Here is a 19,645-nt window from a genome sequence, read left to right as displayed (position 1 = left end):
TTAGCATAATACCCTCAAGTTCCAGCCACATCGTTGCAAATGGCAAGATTTTGGGGTTTTTTGATGGTTGCATGATACTCTATTTTATATATATATACCACCACTTCTTTATCCATTCATCTGTTGATGGACATCTTGGCTCTTTCCATAGTTTGACTATTGTGGACATTGCTGCTATAAACATCAGGGTGCACGTACCCCTTTGGATTACTACATTTGTATCTTTTGGGTAAATACCCAGTAGTGCAATTGCTGGGTCATATGGTAGCTCCACTTTCAACTTTTTGAGGAATCTTCAAACTGTTTTCCAGAGTGGCTGCACCAGCTTGCATTCCCACAACAGTGTAGGAGGGTTTCCCTTTCTCTGCATCCTCACCAACATCTGTCGTTTCCTGACTTGTTAATTTTAGCCATTCTGACCGATGTGAGGTGCTATCTCATTGAGGTTTTGATTTGGATTTCCCTGATGCCGAGTGATGTTGAGCACTTTTTCATGTGTCTGTTGGCCATTTGGATGTCTTCTTTGGAAAAATGTCTGTTCATGTCTTCTGCCCATTTCTTGATTGGATTATTTGTTCTCTGGGTGTTGAGTTTGATAAATTCTTTATAGATTTTGTATACTAGCCCTTTATCTGATATGTCGTTTGCCAATATCTTGTCCCATTCTGTTGGTTGTCTTTTGGTTTTGTTGACTGTTTCCTTTGCTTTGCAAAATTTTTATCTTGATGAAGTCCCAATAGTTCATTTTTGCCCTTGCTTCCCTTGCCTTTGGCAATGTTTCTAGGAAGAAGTTGCTGCAGCTTAGGTCGAAGAGGTTGCTGCCTGTGTTCTCCTTTAGGATTTTGATGGACTCCTGTCTCACATTGAGGTCTTTCAACCATTTTGAGTATTTTTGTGTGTGGTGTAAGGAAATGGTAAAGTTTCATTCTTCTGCATGTGGCTGTCCAATTTTCCCAACACCGTTTGTTGAAGAGACTGTCTTTTTTCCATTGGACATTCTTTCCTGCTTTGTCGAAGATTAGTTGACCAGAATGTTGAGGGTCCATTTCTGGGCTCTCTATTCTGTTCCATTGATCTATGTGTCTGTTTTTGTGCCAGTACCATACTATCTTGATGATGACAGCTTTGTAATAGAGCTTGCAGTCTGGAATTGTGATGCCACCAGCCTTGCTTTTCTTTTTCAACATTCCTCTGGCTATTCGGGGTCTTTTCTGGTTCCATACAAATTTTAGGATTATTTGTTCCATTTCGTTGAAAAATGTTGATGGTATTTTGATGGGGATTGCATTGAATGTGTAGATTGCTCTAGGTAGCATAGACATTTTCACAATATTTGTTCTTCCAATCCATGAGCATGGAACGTTTTTCCATTTCTTTGTGTCTTCCTCAATTTCTTTCATGAGTATTTTATAGTTTTCTGAGTACAGATTCTTTGCCTCTGGTTAGAATTATTCCTGGGTATTTTATGGTTTTGGGTGCAGTTGTAAATGGAATCAACTCCTTAATTTCTCTTTTTTCTGTCTTGTTGGTATATAGAATTGCAACTGATTTCTGTGCATTGATTTTATATCCTGCCACTTGACTGAATTCCTGTATGAGTTCTAGCAGTTTTGGGATGAAGTCTTTTGGGCTTTCCACATAAAGTACCAATCATCTGCAAAGAGTGAGTTTGACTTCTTCATTGCTGATTCAGATGCCATTTATTTCCTTTTGTTGTCTGTTGTGGCTAGGAATTCTATTACTATGTTGAATAGCAGTAGTGATAGTGGACATCCCTGCCATGTTCCTGACCTTAGGGGGAAAGCTTTCAGGTTTCCCCATTGAGTGTGATATTTGCTGTGGGTTTTTCATAGATGGCTTTTATGATATTTAGGTATGTACCTTCTATCCCTACACTCTGAAGAGTTTTAATCAAGAAAGGATGCTGTACTTTGTCAGATGCTTTCTCTGCAACTATTGAGAGCATCATATGGTTTTTGTTCTTTCTTTTATTAATGTATTATATCATCACATTTATTGATTTACAGATGTTGAACCAAACTTGCAGTCCAGGAATAAATCCCACTTGGGTGTGGTGAATAATCCTTTTAATGTACGGTTGGATCCTATTTGCTGTATTTTGGTCAGAATTTTTGCATCCAAGTTCACCAGGGATATTGGTCTGTAATTCTCCTTTTTGATGGGGTCTTTGTCTGGTTTTGGGATCAAGGTAATGCTGGCCTCATAAAATGAGTTTGGAAGTTTTCCTTCCATTTCTATTTTTTGGAACAGTTTCAGAAGAATAGGTATTAATTCTTCTTAAAATGTTTGGTAGAATTCCCCTGGGAAGCCATCTGGCCCTGGGCTCTTATTTGTTAAGAGATTTTTGATTATGCTTCAATTTCCTTACTTGTTATAGGTCTGTTCAGGTTTTCTATTTCTTCCTGGTTCAGTTTTGGTAGTTTATACATCTCTAGGAATGCATCCATTTCTTGCAGATTATCTAATTTGCTGCCATAAAGTTGCTCATAATATGTTCTTATAATTGTTTGTATTTCTTTGGTGTTGATTGTGATCTCTCCTCTTTCTTTCATGATTTTATTTATTTGAGTCCTTTCTCTTTTCTTTTTGATAAGTCTGGCCAGGGGTTTATCAATCTTATTAATTCTTTCAAAGAAACAGCTCCTAGTTTCATTGATCTGTTCTACTGTTCTTTTGGTTTCTATTTCATTGATTTCTGCTCTGATCTTTATTATTTCTCTTCTCCTGCTGGGTTTAGGCTTTATTTGCTCTTCTTTCTCAAGCTCCTTTAGGTGTAGGGTTAGGTTGTGTATTTGAGACCTATCTTTTTTCTTGAGAAAGGCTTGTATTGCTATACACTTTCCTCTTAGGACTGCCTTTGCTGCATCCCAAAGATTTTGAACAGTTGTGTTTTCATTTTCATTTGTTTCCATGAATTTTTTAAATTCTTCTTTAATTTCCTGGTTGACCCATTCATTCTTCAGTAGGATGCTCTTTAGCCTCCATGTATTTGAGTTCTTTCTGACTTTCCTCTTGTGATTGAGTTCTAGTTTCAAAGCATTGTGGTTCAACAATATGCAGGGAATGATCCCAATCTTTTGGTTCCAGTTGAGACCTGATTTGTGACCTAGGATGTGATCGATTCTGGAGAATGTTTTATGGGCACTATAGAAGAATGTTTATACTGTTGCTTTGGGATGGAATGTTCTGAATATATCTGTGAAGTCCATTTGGTCCAGTGAGTCATTCAAAGTCTTTATTTCCTTGTTGATCTTTTGCTTAGATGATCTGTCCATTTCAGTGACAGGGGTTTTAAAGTTCCCTACTATTATTGTATTGTTGTCGATGTGTTTCTTTGCTTTTGTTATTTATTGGTTTATATAATTGGCTGCTTCCTTGTTAGGGGCATAGATATTTACAGTTGTTAGATCTTCTTGTTGGATAGACCCTTTAAGTATGCTATAGTGTCCTTCCTCATCTCTTATTACAGTCTTTGGTTTAAAATCTAATTTGTCTCATATAAGGATTGCCACCCCCACTTTTTTTTTTTTTTGATGTCTGTTAGCATGGTAAATGGTTTTCCACCCCCTCACTTTAAATCTGGAGGTATCTTTGGGTCTGAGTCTCTTGCGGACAGCATATCAATGGGTCTTGTTTTTGTATCCAATCTATGTCTTTTGATTGGGACATTTAACCCAATTACATTCAGGGTAACTATTGAAAGATATGAATTTAATGCCACTGTATTGCCTGTAAGGTGATTGTTAATGTATATTGTCTCTCTTCCTTTCTGGTCTGTTACGTTTAGGCTCTCTTTGCTTAGAAGACCACTTTCAGTATTTCTTTTAGGGCTGGTTTCGTGTTTGCAAATTGTTTTAGTTTTTCTTTGTCCTGGAAGCTTTTTATCTCTTCTTCTGTTTTCAATACAGCCTAGCTGGATATAGTATTCTTGGCTGCATATTTTTCTCCTTTAGTGCTCTGAATATATCATGCCAGTCCTTTCTGGCCTGCCAGGTCTCTGTGGATAGGTCTGTTGCCAATCTAATGTTTCTACCATTGTAGGTTACAGATCTCTTGTCCCGAGCTGCTTTGAGGATTTTCTCTTTGTCTCCTAGACTTGTAAGTTTTACTATTAGATGTTGGGGTATTGACCTATTTTTATTGATTTTGAGGGGGGGTCTCTGTGCCTCCTGGATTTTGATGCCTGTTTCCTTCCCCAAATTAAGGAAGTTCTCTGTTATAATTTGCTCCAGTATACCTTCTGCCCCTCTCTCTCTTTCTTCTTCTGGGATCCCAATTATTCTAATATTATTTCTTCTTATGATATAACTTATCTCTCAAATTCTGCCCTCGTGATCCAGTAGTTGTTTATCTCTCTTTTTCTCAGCTTCTTTATTTTCCATCATTTGGTCTTCTATATCACTAATTCTTCTGCCTCATTTATCCTAGCAGTTAGGGCCCCCATTTTTGATTGCACCTCATTAATAGCCTTTTTGATTTCAACTTGGTTAGATTTTAGTTCTTTTATTTCTCCAGAAAGGGTTTCTCTAGTATCTCCCATGCTTTTTTCAAGCCCAGCTAGTATCTTTATAATCGTCATTCTGAACTCTAGTTCCAACATCTTACTAATGTCTGTATTGATTAGGTCCCTGGCAGTCAGTACTGCCTCTTGTTCTTTTTTCTTTTGAGGTGATTTTTTCCGTCTTGTCATTTTGTCCAGAGAAGAATAGATGAATGAGAGAACAAAATGCTAACAGGGTAACAATGACCCAGAAAAATATACACTAAACAAATCAGAAGAGACCTGAAACCTAGGGAAAAGAAAGGGAAAGAAAGAAAAAAAAAATATATATATATAAAAAAAGAATATGATCAAATATGATCAGTCTGGTGAATAGATCAGTGCCACACACTAGATTTTGGGCGTATTTGGTCTCTTAGAAGAAAGTGTCTCCCAAAATTTTAAAGAAAGAAAAACTTAGGGGCACCTGGGTGGCTCAGTCATTGAGCGTCTGCCTTTGGCTCAGGTCATGATCCCATGGTCCTGGGATTGAGCCCCGCATTGGGCTCCCTGCTCAGTGGAAAGCCTGCTTCTCCCTCTCCCACTGCCCCTGCTTGTGTTTCCTCTCTGGCTGTCTCTCTCTGTCAAATAAATAAATAAAATTAAAAAAAAAGAAATAAAAACTTATATATGTATAAAAATAAGGCTAAATACAATGAAGGGATGGAATATGACTGTAAAGATAAAAAGTATAAAAGATTTTATAAAAGGAATTGATAAGATAAGAAGTTGGTTGAAAAAAGAGAGAAGAGAAATTTAAAAAAAAGGGGGGGGGAAGAGAATGTGATCAGGCAGGGGACTAGAACAAAGCCATGTACTAGAGAATGGGGTATATTTTGGTTGGTTAGAAGCAACTCTATCCCAAAATTTTAAAGAGAGAACAACTTATATATATACCAAAAATTAGGTTAACTATAATGAAGGGATAGAATATGACTCTAAAAATGAAAAATAAAAAATATTTTTAAAAAAGGGATTGATAAGATGTTGGTTGAAAAAGGGAAAAAGAGAAATTAAAAAAAATAGAAGAAGAAAAAAAAAGAAAATTTAAAAAATTAACTTTGAAAGACTAAAGAATCAGGGGGAAAAAAAGCCATGAATTCTATGTGCTGTATTCCCCTAGTGCTGGAGTTCTGCAGTTCTCATTAATTGGTAAACTTGGTCTTGGGTGGTGTTCCTACTGATCTTCTGGGGGAGGGGCCTGTTGCAGAGATTCTCAAATGTCTTTGCCAGAGGTGGAATTGCCCCACCCTTGCCAGGGGCCAAGCTAAGCAATCTGTTCGGGTTTGCTCTCTGTAGCTTTTGTTCCCTGCAAGCTTTCCATACAGTTTTGGAGGATGAGAGTGAAAATGTTGGCCCCCTAATCTCTGGCCCTGTAGGAGCTGAGAACTTGGGGCCCCACTCCTCAGTGTGCTCACAGAGAAAAGCAATTAATCACTTCTATCTCCCCGGTCTCTGGACGCACGACGTGCTCACCCGGCCTGTGACCGAGCGTTTTTATCTCTGGCACACGACCCCGTTTGGAGTCTCCAAACCCAGCAGATTCCTGTGGTGTGCATCCATGCCACTCCTCCTGGGGGAGGAAGGGGAGTCTCCCTGGATCTGCCACTTTTTGGGTCCCTGCTGGAGGAGTAGTGGCCCGACTGTGCCGCGGATCACAGTTTATGGCAACCCCGAGGTAAGAGTCCACTCCTCAGCTCTGTCTTTGCAGCCGGCTTCCCCGCTCTGATACCTGGGTGCTCTGCCGCACTCAGGCATCCCTGGTCTTTCTGTGACCTCGAGGGTCCTGAGACCACACTGTCCCAGCAAGTGTTCCACCCCCCACTTAGCCACTGGAGTGACGTCCCTCAGCAGAGCCAACTTCCAAAAGTTCCAATTTTGTGCTTCACTGCTCTATCACTTGCTGGTAGCAGCTGATGGAGGCTCCCTCCCTCTGCAGTCTCTCTTCCCATATATTGCCTCAGATTCACTTCTCTGCATGTCCTACCTTCCAGAAAGTGGTTGCTTTTCTGTGCAGAGAGTTGCTGCTATTCCTTTCTTTGATCTGCTGTTGAGTTTGTAGGTGTTCAGAATCATTTGATACCTATCTAGCTGACTTCCTGGGACCAGATGAAATTTAGGTCTCCACTCCTCCGCCATCTTGCTCCTCCCCATCATGTTATATGTTTGAAGACAGTATACTCAAGGCTAATCTTCATTTGTGTGGAATTGGGAAAAAACAAAATGAAACAAACTTCTTTACCAAAAAGGACTTTGTTCACTGTTCTATCACAGTGCATGAAATCCTCTGTCATTTACTGTAACAGTTTAGGCTTAAGATTCTGTAGTATTTGGTAACAAGTTAGACAAAATTTGTTTATTTCTGTAAATGAATACTACTATCCTGAGGGGTTAGTTTTGAGATGTGAAAAAAGGATATTTGAGAACAAAGGATGGTTACCTTCTAGGTCTAGGAAGAGGATCTGTGGTAGGAAGACATGAGCTATATGGGAGTATTATGTAAGCTATTTGTGTCTGGCAGAGGAGGGGCATATTAAGAAGATCTTTGTCCATTTTTAAGTTTTGCCTGGGGCCAGGCCTCTATGAATGTTTATTTTATTAGAAAGCTAACTACAAGAACGTTATGAGATTTAGTTAATGGTTGCCAAATGCTTACCAAGATAATGTCATGTGTAAATGATTTATAATTGCAGCAGAAAGCAACTAAGACTCTGTTAAAGGATGTACCCTGAATTATTTTTTTTCTGCTAGAACATGGGAGCAGATATTATGACTATAAGTGAGGAGCAGAGGTGTAGATATGATTTATTAAAAACTTACACATTATATGCAACTGATAAATTGTTGAACACTACATCTAAAACTAGTGGTGTACTATAAGTTGGCTAGTTGAATTAAAAAATAATTAACTAGCCAGAGTCAAGAAATCTCCTTGAGTATCTAGGGTATTCAGTGGAAACTCCAAAATGTTCATGCCTCAATAATTGGGCTTAGTTCTGGAAAATGCCTCCAGGAAAACACTGAGGCAATCATAGACTCACCTCAATTGCTTCCCTTCTTCTGTAGGAAAATAACAGTTTCATATATCTTATCTACTTTTCTAGGTTTATGGTGGAAGAAATAACTGGTAAAAGTTATACCAACATTGCCAGAACTTGAAGTGACATTTCGTTTTTAAACTGTTCTTTTTCATATAAGCATTTAAAGTTATAAACTTGCTTTTCCCTGGTTAACTCTGTAGATAAATTTTGATATGTTGTAATACCATTCAAATTTGCAGGAAATGTCTACTGTGACTTATTCTTTGACCTTTGGTTATTTAGAAGTAATTTTTTTTTAATTTCTAAAAATTTGAGAGTTAAAAAAAATCTTATTGTTACTGATTTCTAATTGAATTTACCTGGGGTCTGAAAACATGTTTTGCATCATTTCAGTCTTCTAAAACTTGTTATGCATTAGTATATACTGAACATGGTCTGTCTTGGTGAAAATTCCATGTGCAGTTGAAAAGAACGTACATTCTGAAGTTGTTGTATTTAGTTTTCTGTCAATTAGATAAAAATTATCTGATGGTGATACAAAAAAAATAATAAACTTACACATCTCTGGTTGGAGGGTAAATTCTTTGTTAAGAAAACGTTGAGGAGTAGTAAAGGAAGGCTTGCTCCTATTTACTAACCTCACATTGGCTCATTCTCTCAGACAAATTAGAAGCATTTCATTTCTTTCTTTTTTTAATGTCTTTATTTTCCATAATCAATTCCTATAAGTCATGCATTCAACATCCAGATTGTCCCTTTTATCTGTTCCTGTTTTCCAATTCTTCTCCATCCTTTCTTAGGACCTCAGAATGTTTTGTCTGTAAATATTTTTTTCCTTGAAGTATAGTTGACTCACAGTTTCATTAGTTTCAGGTATACAATATAGTGATTCAACAAATTTATATGTTTTTGTGTGCTTACCTCAGAATATTTTAATGATATATTGTAATATTCTAACTGATTTCTCCACCATTCCTTTTTCCATTCTTTTAACTAATCAATTAATTAATTTTATGTTTTTATTTAGATTCTAGTTAGTTAACATACAGTGTATTATTAGTTTCAAGTGTACAATATAGTGATTCAACACTTCCGTTTAACACCTGGTGCTCATCACAAGTGTATTTCTTAATCTCCATCCCTATTGAACTCATCCCCCCACCCAACTCCCCTTCTCACTTTGTGGAGAATCTTATTAAGTATTACATAAAATGAAGTGGGGTAGAGGGAACATACCTCAACATAATAAAGGCCATATGTGAAAAACCACAGATAACATCATGGTGAAATGATGAAAAACTGAGAGCTTTTCCCCTAAGATTAGGAACAAGACAAGGATGTTCACTCTCATGACTTTTATTCAACATAGTACTGGAAGTCCTAGCCACAACAATTATGCAAGAAAAAGGAATAAGAGGCATCCATACTGGTAAAGAAGTTAAACCGTCACTATTTGCAGATGACATGATACTATACATAGAAAATCCTAAAGACCTGACCAGAAAATTACTAGAAATAATAAATGAATTCAGTACAGTTGAAAAATACAAAATTAATACCCAGAAATCAGTAACATTTCTATATACTAATAACAAAATAGCAGAAAAGGAATTTAAAAAAAATAACACTATTTACAATTGTACCAAAAAGAATAAAGTATCTAGGAATAAACTGAACCAAAGAGGTGAAAGACCTGTACTCTCAAAACTATAAACCTTGATGAAAGAAATTGAAGATGACACAACCAAATGGAAAAGTATTCCATGGTCATGGATTGGAAGAATTAGTATTGTTAAAATGTCCATATTACCCAAAACAATCTACAGATTCAATGCAATCCCTATCAAAATACCAACAGCATTTTTCACAGAACTAGAAAAAATAATCCTAAAATTTCTATGGAACCACAAAGACACTGAATAGCCAAAGCAATCTTGAGAAAGAAAAACAAAGTTGGAGCCATCACAATTCCATGTTTAAAATATATTACAAAGCTGAAGTAATCAAAACAGTATGGCAATGGCACAAAAATAGACACACAGATCAATAGAACAGAATAGAAACCCCAGAGAGAAACCTAGGATTATATGGTCAGCTACAAGTAAAAGAATGAAACTGGATAACTTTTTAAATATCATACACAAAAAATAAACTTAAAATGGATTAAATATTTAAATGCAAGACATGATACCATAAAATTCCTAGGAGAGAATACAGGTAGGAATTTTGACATTGGCTATAGCAACATTTTTCTGGATGTCTCCTAAGACAAGGGAAACAAAAGCGAAAGTAAATGATTGGGACTACATCAAAATAAAAGCTTTTGCACAGCAAAGAAAACCGTCAACAAAACACAAAGACAATCTACTAAATAGGAGAAGATATTTGCAAATGATATATCTGATAAGGGATTTATAGCCAAAATGTATAAAGAACTTATATAACTCAACACCAAAACAACAACAACAACAACAACAACAAAAATCCAGACAATCCAATTAGACAATGGGCAGAGGACCTAAATAGACATTTTTCCAAAGAAGACATACAAATGGCCAACAGACACATGAAAAAATGCTCAACATCATTAATTATCAGGGCAATGCAAATTAAAACCACAATGAAATATTACCTTAGACCTTTCAGAATGATTAAAATAAAAAAGACAAGAAATAACAAGTGTTGATGAAGATGTGGAGAAAAAGAAACCTTCGTATACTGTCAGTGGGAATGCAAATTGGCATAGCCACTGTGGAGAACAGTGTGAACATTCCTCAAAAAATTAAAAATAGAAATACCATATGATCCAATACTTTCACTATTGGGTATTTACCCAAAGAAAACAAAAACACAAATTCAAAAAGATATATGCACCCCTATGTTTCTTGCATCATTATTTACAATAGCCAAGATATGGAAGCAACCTAAGAGTCCATTGATAGATGAATGGATAAAGAATAAGTATTAACGGGGTGCCTGGGTGGCTCAGTTGGTTAAGCATCTGTCTTCAGCTCAGGTCATGATCCCAGGGTCCTGGGATGGAGTCCTGCATTGGGCTCCTTGCTCAGTGGGGAGTCTGCTTCTCCCTCTGCCTCTGCCCCTCCCCCTGCTTGTGCTCTCTCTCTCTCTCTCAATCACTCTCTCTCTCAAATAAATAAAATCTTAAAAAAGAGTAAGTATTAAATATACAGTGAAATATTACTCCATCATAAAAAAGGGATGAGATTGTGCCATTAGACAACATGGATGGACCTAGTGGGTATTATACTAAGTGAAGAAAGTCAGACTGAGAAAGACAAATACCATATGATTTTGCTCATATGTGGAATCTAAAGAAATGAATAAACAAAAAGCAGAATACAGGAAACAAACTGATGGTTGCCAGAGGGGAGGGAGTAAGGGGATGGGCAAAATGAGTAAAGTGGAGTGGGAAATATAAGCTTCCAGTTATTCAATAAATAAGTCACAGGAATAAAAGGCACAGCATAAGGAATATAGACAATGATATTGTAATAGCATTGTGTGGAAACGGATGGTAGCTGTAGTTGGAGTGAACATAGCATAATGTATAAACTTGTCAAATCACACTGAAACTAATGTAACATCATATGTCGACTATACACAAATATAAAAAATTTAAAAGTATTACATAAAATTGACTTTTCACTGAGGAATAGGCTATGGGTTAAAAGCATGAGCTCAATATAAACCTTTAATATTGGTATTTATACAGAACCTTACCTTAATACTACCTTGAGAGTTGATAGGAATAGTATTTTGATTAAGATAATAATATCCAGTAGGTATAAAACAAAGCTTCATAAAATGGTTTAATATCACTTTATACTATTCTTCCCCTATAAGGAATAGAAAGGTAAATTATCCAATATGAAAATGACATAGCTTTGAGTGGCTATCCTGGATAAACTCCATTTCTCCCTGTAGTTGCATCTTCCTCCCATCTACATCCTCTATTGTCTTAGATGTTGGGTCTCTTTGGACCATAATACCAGCCTCCTTTCTGTTCTGGCTTTTTGTCCAATATAGCCAATGAGATATACCTTCATGAGATCAGAAGGTTGGAGAAAAGAGAGATCAGGTGACAAACCATCTGTAGCAGGTGACAAACCATCTATAGTTTTCTTTCATCTGTTTTTTTGCCAGGACTCTGACGAATAGACTGACGTTACTAGAAGCTGGCCTATTTACTGCCAGAAAGAAGGAATTTACAGAATACTCCAAAACCAAAACTATGTTTTTTTATGGTAGATGTTACCCAACATTTACTGACATGGATAAGGATCCTATAGAGTAGGTCAACACTTTCAGTGACTTAAGAATACATTTTGTAACCAGTTTATCTGAGAGTTCAAGAGGGAGATAGACTTTATATGGATGCTGTATTAATTATGACAAGCTAAGCTTATGCTGCAGTAACAAATCTCAGGGGATTAGTGCAACAAAATCTATCTTTTACTTAGTTTAAGTCTGCTGGGGTTCTGGATAATTCCTCAGGGGTGTGTGTCTCCCATGAAGTGACTCAACAATTCAGTGATCTTGTAATTCTATGATTCCAACCTAAGGTCTTCTCCATAGCATTGTAATAGAAGAGAGTGATGGAAAAATTGTCCAGGGACTTTTCACTACCTCAGTCTATAAAGGACTCTCACATTTAATTGATGAGTGCCAATCATGTACTTCAAGGGGCTGGGAAGAGATTTTCTATACTCAGGATGGAGGGTAATAGGCCTAAGAAATGAGATTTGGTAAACACATCTGCTGCAGGTGCTTTAAGATTAGTTTTATAGTTGAGGTGGGTATTTGGTTACACATACTTAATTTTTTTCCAGGTTAAAATTATTGTAGCTTTGATCTTCTGTTTGTCTCTTAGGGTAAACCCAATTTTCTTTTTATGGAGCAGAGCTTTTGTCTTGCCCTGAGTACCCTCTTATCATGCTCCCAGACTAAGGTTGTCTTCTTCTATTAAGGTGGGTGTCCTTGTAGGATATCTACCAAGTACCTCGAAAGTTAAAACCGCAGAATAGAATAGTTCCATAGTTCCATTCTAGCTAATCATCAGAAGGTATAGCTTTGAAGTCTTTGCAATAGGGATCTTATAAGAAACTATCCTTTGAAACTGGCTGTTGTATTTCATGTAAGGTTGCTGTTAAGGTATTGTTTAAGACATTTCACAGCATCCTCCCTATGAGGACCCATAGGCAAATTCTTCTCTTGATAACAGGAAAAGTGATTTTTTTCTGAATGGCTTAAAGTAATCTCAAAGACAATGCAAATTGTGTATATAGCCATGTTTCCCTTTCTTGTTGTCTGCTAATTCATTAGAAACCAAATTTGTTGTTTCTTTCTAATCAGTGTACCTTGCTTCACAACAGGCATTTGGATTTGGCTCTCATTTCGTCTTATTTTTACTGTAATTATTTTCCTTTGTCTTGATTTTAACACAGTTTTATTTCCATTTTATTATGCTATATTGTTTACAGGTCTTTTTGCTGTCTTATGAAATAGCATATAACTACATATAAAACCCAATTCTGGTACATGTATGAGTCCTTAAATACTAAACTTTATCACTAGCTGGTGTGGTTTCAACCTCTGGAAGATTTCTTTCTGCAGTGGAAATATAGTATTTTGTGACAAGAGTACAACATAGAGTTTCCATATGTTTTTTTAAAGCCTAAATAAGCAAATTCACTGTAAAAATCAAGGCAGTATTTCATGGAAGGTTGTCAGAAATAGCATCTCCAAATATACCCCATTGTCTAACATATAATGATTAAATAGACCAATTATTAATTAAGATGAAAATGTTGCAAAATACATGAAAACATGCTCTTATTTACTTTGGGCTTGAGAATGATTTCAATAGTGAATCATTTTACTCAGGTGTTGAAACCTGAGATATAAACAGCAATCAGTGTTTTGAGGCTCATAGCTGGCTAAATAATTTATCTGGCTCTTAAATCTCTGATTCAGAGTCTGGGCAAATATTTGTAGTGGTTTTGGACATTTATTTAGACATTGAAAGAAGCCTGATTTTCTTTGCTGCTATTACTATGAGGAAAATAAAAGATATAAAAATCTATCTATATAAATATCTCTGTACATATTGCATGTATGTATGTATCTTCTATCTACCATCAACTATCTACAATCTATCTCCAGCTTTCTTTTCCTTTGTTATTTCATTCCTATTCTCTAAGCTTGGTGTCTCCCCTTCCCCCCATTCTGTCTCACTGATATCTTTCCCCATCTTTTCTGTTCAAAATCTCTTTCATTTTATCTTGTTTCTTTCCTTGTCTGATAATTATTTCACTATTTTCCCTTTCAGTTCATTGGCCTTACTTCCATCTTCTCTCCCAAACTTCAGAGAATGGACTGCCAGTAGCTTGGCTTCTACCCTCCTCCTGTTTCTCTTTGCCTTCTCATTCTGCTTGCTGCCCATGTGAACTGGTTACTGCAGTAGTGTTTTCAAAGGCAGAGCTATTTGATGCATAAAGCTAGTGGATTGTGTGAAAGGAAAGGAAATAGTGCCACTGTTCTTATTTCATTTTTTAAGGGAATGTCCTGTCTACTATTAGCTTTCCTATACTGGGTAACATTTACCTTATGTATTTTTCTTCTGAGAACAATTTAAAAGAGGCTATTAACATTTTTTTTTCTTTTTACCATGGAAACACATAGACCAATTAAGAGAATTCATGCTCCCCTTCCCCATGTAGTAGGTGCTTTTTACAATCATCTGACCTCCTTCTATCTCCTGCTATTCTCTTCATGTGAAAGGCTCCACATTTACAACAGTCTTCTAATTTTTGGCTTTGAGAGGAATAGTATGTCCATCATGAATGACAAATGTATTCTTTTGTTGGATTTAGTATCTTGGGAAACTGTCCAAATTTCAGTTTGTTGCCTAAAAATGACTGAGTCAGTTGTGTTCTTCCTCACCTCTTATTAAATCTGCTGAACCATGTGACAGCCTGGTGGTCTGCCGGCCATATTGATTTTTAAATATGGCTGAATTCCTGGGGAGGGTGAAAGTAGGAGAAGTTGATTCATGTTACAAAACACTTGTTACCCAATTCAATGGAATAGTGGATTGCCTCCATCAAATCTTGAGTTCTATTTATAATTTTATTTGCCTGTAAGAATATTAAGAATATTAATTCATTTATGAATCATTTACTTTATCACTAACAATATGCCAGGTACTTGCCTAAATCTAAGGCAGAGACACTATCCTCCCAGAGCTTACAGGGTAAGAGTTCTCAATCTAGGCCTCATACTGGAATCACCTGGAGAGGTAAATGTATTTAAATCTGAGTCTTACCCTTAGCAATTATGATTTAATTTGTCTATTTGTGGGCTGTACATGTAAATTTTTAAAAGCTCTGCAGATCATTCTAATGTTTAGCCAAGGTGGAGATCCACTGATCTAAGGCAGTGATTCTTAGTGGTCCTAGACCAGCAGCATCAACATTAGTATCACCTGTGAACTTACTAGAAATGCATATTATGGAGCCCTACTCTTGGCTTACTAAATCAAAAACTCTAGGAATGAGGCCCAGCAAGTTTTAACAAGCCCTATAGGTCAGTGACATGCAAACCTTTTTCTGTTAAAAGCCATATAGTACATATTTTAGGCTTTGTGGACCATAGGTCCCTGTCAAAACAACTCAGCTCTGCTGTTACAGCACTGAAGTAGCCATACACAATATATAACAAGATGACTGTGGCTATGCTTCAATAAAGCTCTATTTGTAGAATAGAGATCTGGCTAGATTTGGTTCTTGAACAGTGATTTGTTGACCTCTACTCTAGGTGATTCTGATATAGGCTAATATTTGAGCACTGCTAGTCCAGGGGAAATGACAAATGAATAGTCAGAAAAAAATGCTATCATATATGATAAATTATTTGCTAGGGAAGAAAAAGATGTCATGACAGTGCAATAAAAGACACCTAAACCAGATTTATTGGGTGAGAGAATTCTAACAGAAAGTATCAGCTAGCAAGAGATAAAAAGACAAGGAAGAACATTTTTGGCAGGAGGAGTTTTTATGCCACTTTTCCTGAATATGTACCCTCTACTCCATTCAGACTTGCCTCATTACTGCCTTATTCAACAGTCAAGACCCTGCTTCCATGATTTTGTTTATACTACTTCCCCTTCTTGGAATGTCCTTTCTCTTCTTCCTTATCCCTCTTAGTTCTACCTATTCTTCAAAGCCCAGTTCAGATTGCAAAGGGAGTTTAGAATGCCCTTTCTGTTATAATACATGATAGATGCTAGTATGTCAGAAAGATTCTAGCTGTTTGTGAGAAGGCAGATACATAACCTTTGGGTTAAGGAGCCAGAGATCTTCCAAAATCAACTGCAAATTTGCATGTTATATTGGAAGGAGGCACAGCCTTTGGGTGAAATTGATGGATAAATATTAAGTATTTGAAGATTGTGAGCAAATGATAAGAAATTTCCATAATTTGTAATTAGAATTTGGAACAAAAGTGATTTTCCAAACAAATTTTATGGGATGAGATTAATGTTGGACACAGAAAGAGAACCAGGCTAGACTAAACTAATCTAATAACCAATTTAAACCATTATAAAGATCATTAGCTCTCCCTTAGTGAGGAACACTGAAGGCTAATATCCAAACCCCCTCTCTATCCTTTATGGATGTTGGTATTTGTCCATTTAGAGTAAATCATTTTTACTTTTTATTATAGACAGTGAATTGACATTTTCAGTAAATACTTTCATTACTCAAATAAAGTTCTATGCTGAAATATATTTCTAGATACTTTGAACTCAATATGCTTACAATAGGCAGACTCTACCTGATTATTAAGGACTTGGTTTCTTGGATTGGACAAAATCAGATGAACAACCCCTCTTAGAGAATTCTGTCTCAATGTAGCTTACTTTACTTTGGGTTTGCTACAAGTTATACAAAGGCTTGAAGAGGACAGAGAAAGAGAGTTAAGTGTGAGAAAGAAAGACAGGAATGTATAGAAGGTTAATTTAACACAACCTTACTATAAGGCATAGGAAAATGATGGGATTTATGTTGTGGCTAGAGAGGTAGGCAGGGACTAGAAAATCTAGGACTTCAAATTCTATGCTAAATTGTCTGGACTTTATCATAACAGACATGATGAGCCATTTATATTTAAGCATTTAAGAAAAGTGACAAAATTTATTTTGTATTAAAAAAAGACACTCTAAAAATTCTGTGGAGGAATAAACTGGAGAGAGATAATCCTGAGCAGGAAGAAAACAGTGAGTTCCATTTGGGGCATGTCATATTGAGGTACCTCTGGAACTTACCTAACTTTTCCCTCACCATCCCATAACTTCCTACATCAGTTTATTGACTGAAGCTCTCTGTTCAAACGTAAATTCTTCCTGCATTCAATAACTTACCTAATGAACTGAAAATTAACTCTTAATAGTCACATATGCATACAGAAAAAATAAAGATGTTAAAATAAAATTAGAGAAATCAAATAGCCCAGCCTCCTTATTTTACAAATAAGGGTTATAACTAAAAATTTTATGTAAGCCTCTTGTAGTACATTCACGAAAACTAAATAGAAAGTAATCAAAGCATGTCACTTTAAAAAATCATTAAATCACAAAGGAAGACAGCAAGAGAGAAAGAAAAGAACAACAACAACAACAATAACCCCCCCCACACACAAAATAGTCAGAAAACAATTAACAAAATGATAATAGTAAATCCTTGCCTATAGGTAATTATTTTAAATGTAGTTGGGTTGAATTCTCCAATCAAAAGAATAGAGTGGCTGCATGAATTAAAAAAAAAAAAAAAACATGATCTAACTAATTTATGCCCACAAGAAACCTACATTAGCATTAAGGACACACATAGGCTGAAAGTGAAGAGATGGAAAAAGATATTCCACACAATAGTGATCAAAATAGAGCAGGGGTAGCTATACCTAAATCAGACAAAATAAACCTTAAGTAAAAAATTGTCACAAGAGACAAAGAAGGTCATATATAATGGCAAAGGAGTCCATTCATAAAGAGGATATAACAATTGTAAATATATATAGATACATCTGTATCTATATCTATCATTATCTATTATCTATCATCTATCTATCATCTATCTATTATCTATCATCTATCTATCTGTCATCTATCTATCTATCATCTATATATCATTTATCTATAGAGAAAACTCCAATGTCAGAAAACCTAAATATATAAAGCAAATATTAACAGAACTGAAAGGAGAAATAGCAATACAGTAATAGTTGGGGACTTCAATATACCACTTTTATCAATGGATAAATCATCTAGAGATAAAATCAATAAAGAAACAACAGACTTGAGCAATGTTGTAGACAAAATGGATATAAAAAATATACAGGACATTCTTTTCAACAGTAGCAGAATACAAACTTTTCTCAAGTGTACAAGGAACATTCTCCAGGACAGATCATATGTTAGGTCACAAAATAAGCCTTACAAATTTAAGAAGATTGAAATAATGTAAACTATCTTTTCAGACCACAATGGGATAAAACTAGAAATCAATAACTGGAAGAAAATTAGAAAATTTACAAATATGTGGAAATTAAACAATGGACTCCTGAAAACCAATGAGTCAAGAAATTAAAAAAAAAAAGAGGAGAGGGGGAGTAAGATGATGGCATAGTAGGAGGACCCTAGGCTTGCCTCATCCCTCAAACACAGCTAGATAACTATCAAATCATTCTGAATACTCAAGAAATTGACCTCAGGACCGATAGAATAAACTGAACAACTAGAGGGAGAAAAGAGGCCACTTCAAGGAGAATAGGAAGTGCGGAGACATGGTTTGGGGGAGAAAGAGATCGTGGGTGCTGTAGAGGGGAGGGAGCCCTGGTCATGGAGAGAGACAAGAGATGGAGGAGTACAGAGGGGATCCCACAAGAAAAACACTTCCCCAAATCCATTGGCTGGGAAAACTGGAAGGACTGATTTTCATGAGTTTTTGCAACTAGTGGGGCTCAAAGACTGGAGTTTTAGAGGTCCACAGTGTGGCTGATATAGAGCCATGAGGGTGTTGCCCTACTCCTTGAGAGAAGGCAGGCAGGTAACCCAGGGGCAGAAGGTGTGATCTGATGATTGCCTAAGATGCAGGAGAGAGACTGTTCCCTCATCTTGGAGCACATCTGTGAGAGATGGCATTGCCTCTCCAGATACAAAAGAGCTGGCAGGTGCCATTTAACATACCTACCCCTCAGCATAGGCACAGAGACCCAGCTGAGGGCAGCTAAGCTGGACACTGGCTGTTTAGCCTTCTTTGCTCTGGTACAACTGCTTTCTGGGTCAAACCTGCATCAGTCCCAGCACAGAGAGACCCTTTCCCAGAGGAAGAGTGCAGGTCCTTGCCATACCAGGTCCCAGAGGTTTGGAATTTTAAAAGTCAGCAGGCCTGGCTAGTATAGAGCCCAAAAGTGTACTGCTATGCTCCAAGCAGGCAAGTGACCCAGAGACAGAGTGTGAAATCAGTGATTTGAAAAATGCCTGTGACACATGAGGAGAAGTTATTTGCTCCTCTGAAAGTGCTTCCCTGACAGCAGCAAGCATGGACTCCCCTCCCCAGGAACAAAGGAGCAGGCTAGTGCCTTTTCCTTCCCCTGCCCCTCAGCATAAACAAACTTCAGGAAACAGCACAGCACCAACACTGGCTGCCTAACCTGTTTACACCAAGTCCTGACCCCTTGTGCTCTGTTGGTACTGCTTTTGTCAGGCAAGCTTGCCTTAGGAACAGCTCAGTGGGCTCCTCCCACAGAAGACCAGCACAAAACTCTACACGCACCACATCTACTATCCATAGACTTCTGCAAATCTTCAGTTCTGGTGGAAATAGTATCAGGTCTCTTTTAAAAAGCAGATCAGAGGGGCGCCTGGGTGGCTCAGTCGTTGAGCGTCTGCCTTCGGCTCAGGTCATGATCCCAGGGTCCTGGGATCGAGCCCCACATCGGGCTCCCTGCTCCGCGGGAAGCC

The sequence above is a fragment of the Mirounga angustirostris genome, unplaced genomic scaffold (genome assembly GCF_029215605.1).
Source record: "Mirounga angustirostris isolate CCGP_5_RB_7025 unplaced genomic scaffold, mMirAng1.0.hap1 SCAF_11, whole genome shotgun sequence".
NCBI lineage: Eukaryota > Metazoa > Chordata > Mammalia > Carnivora > Phocidae > Mirounga > Mirounga angustirostris.
Note: the sequence above shows the minus strand (reverse complement) of the source record.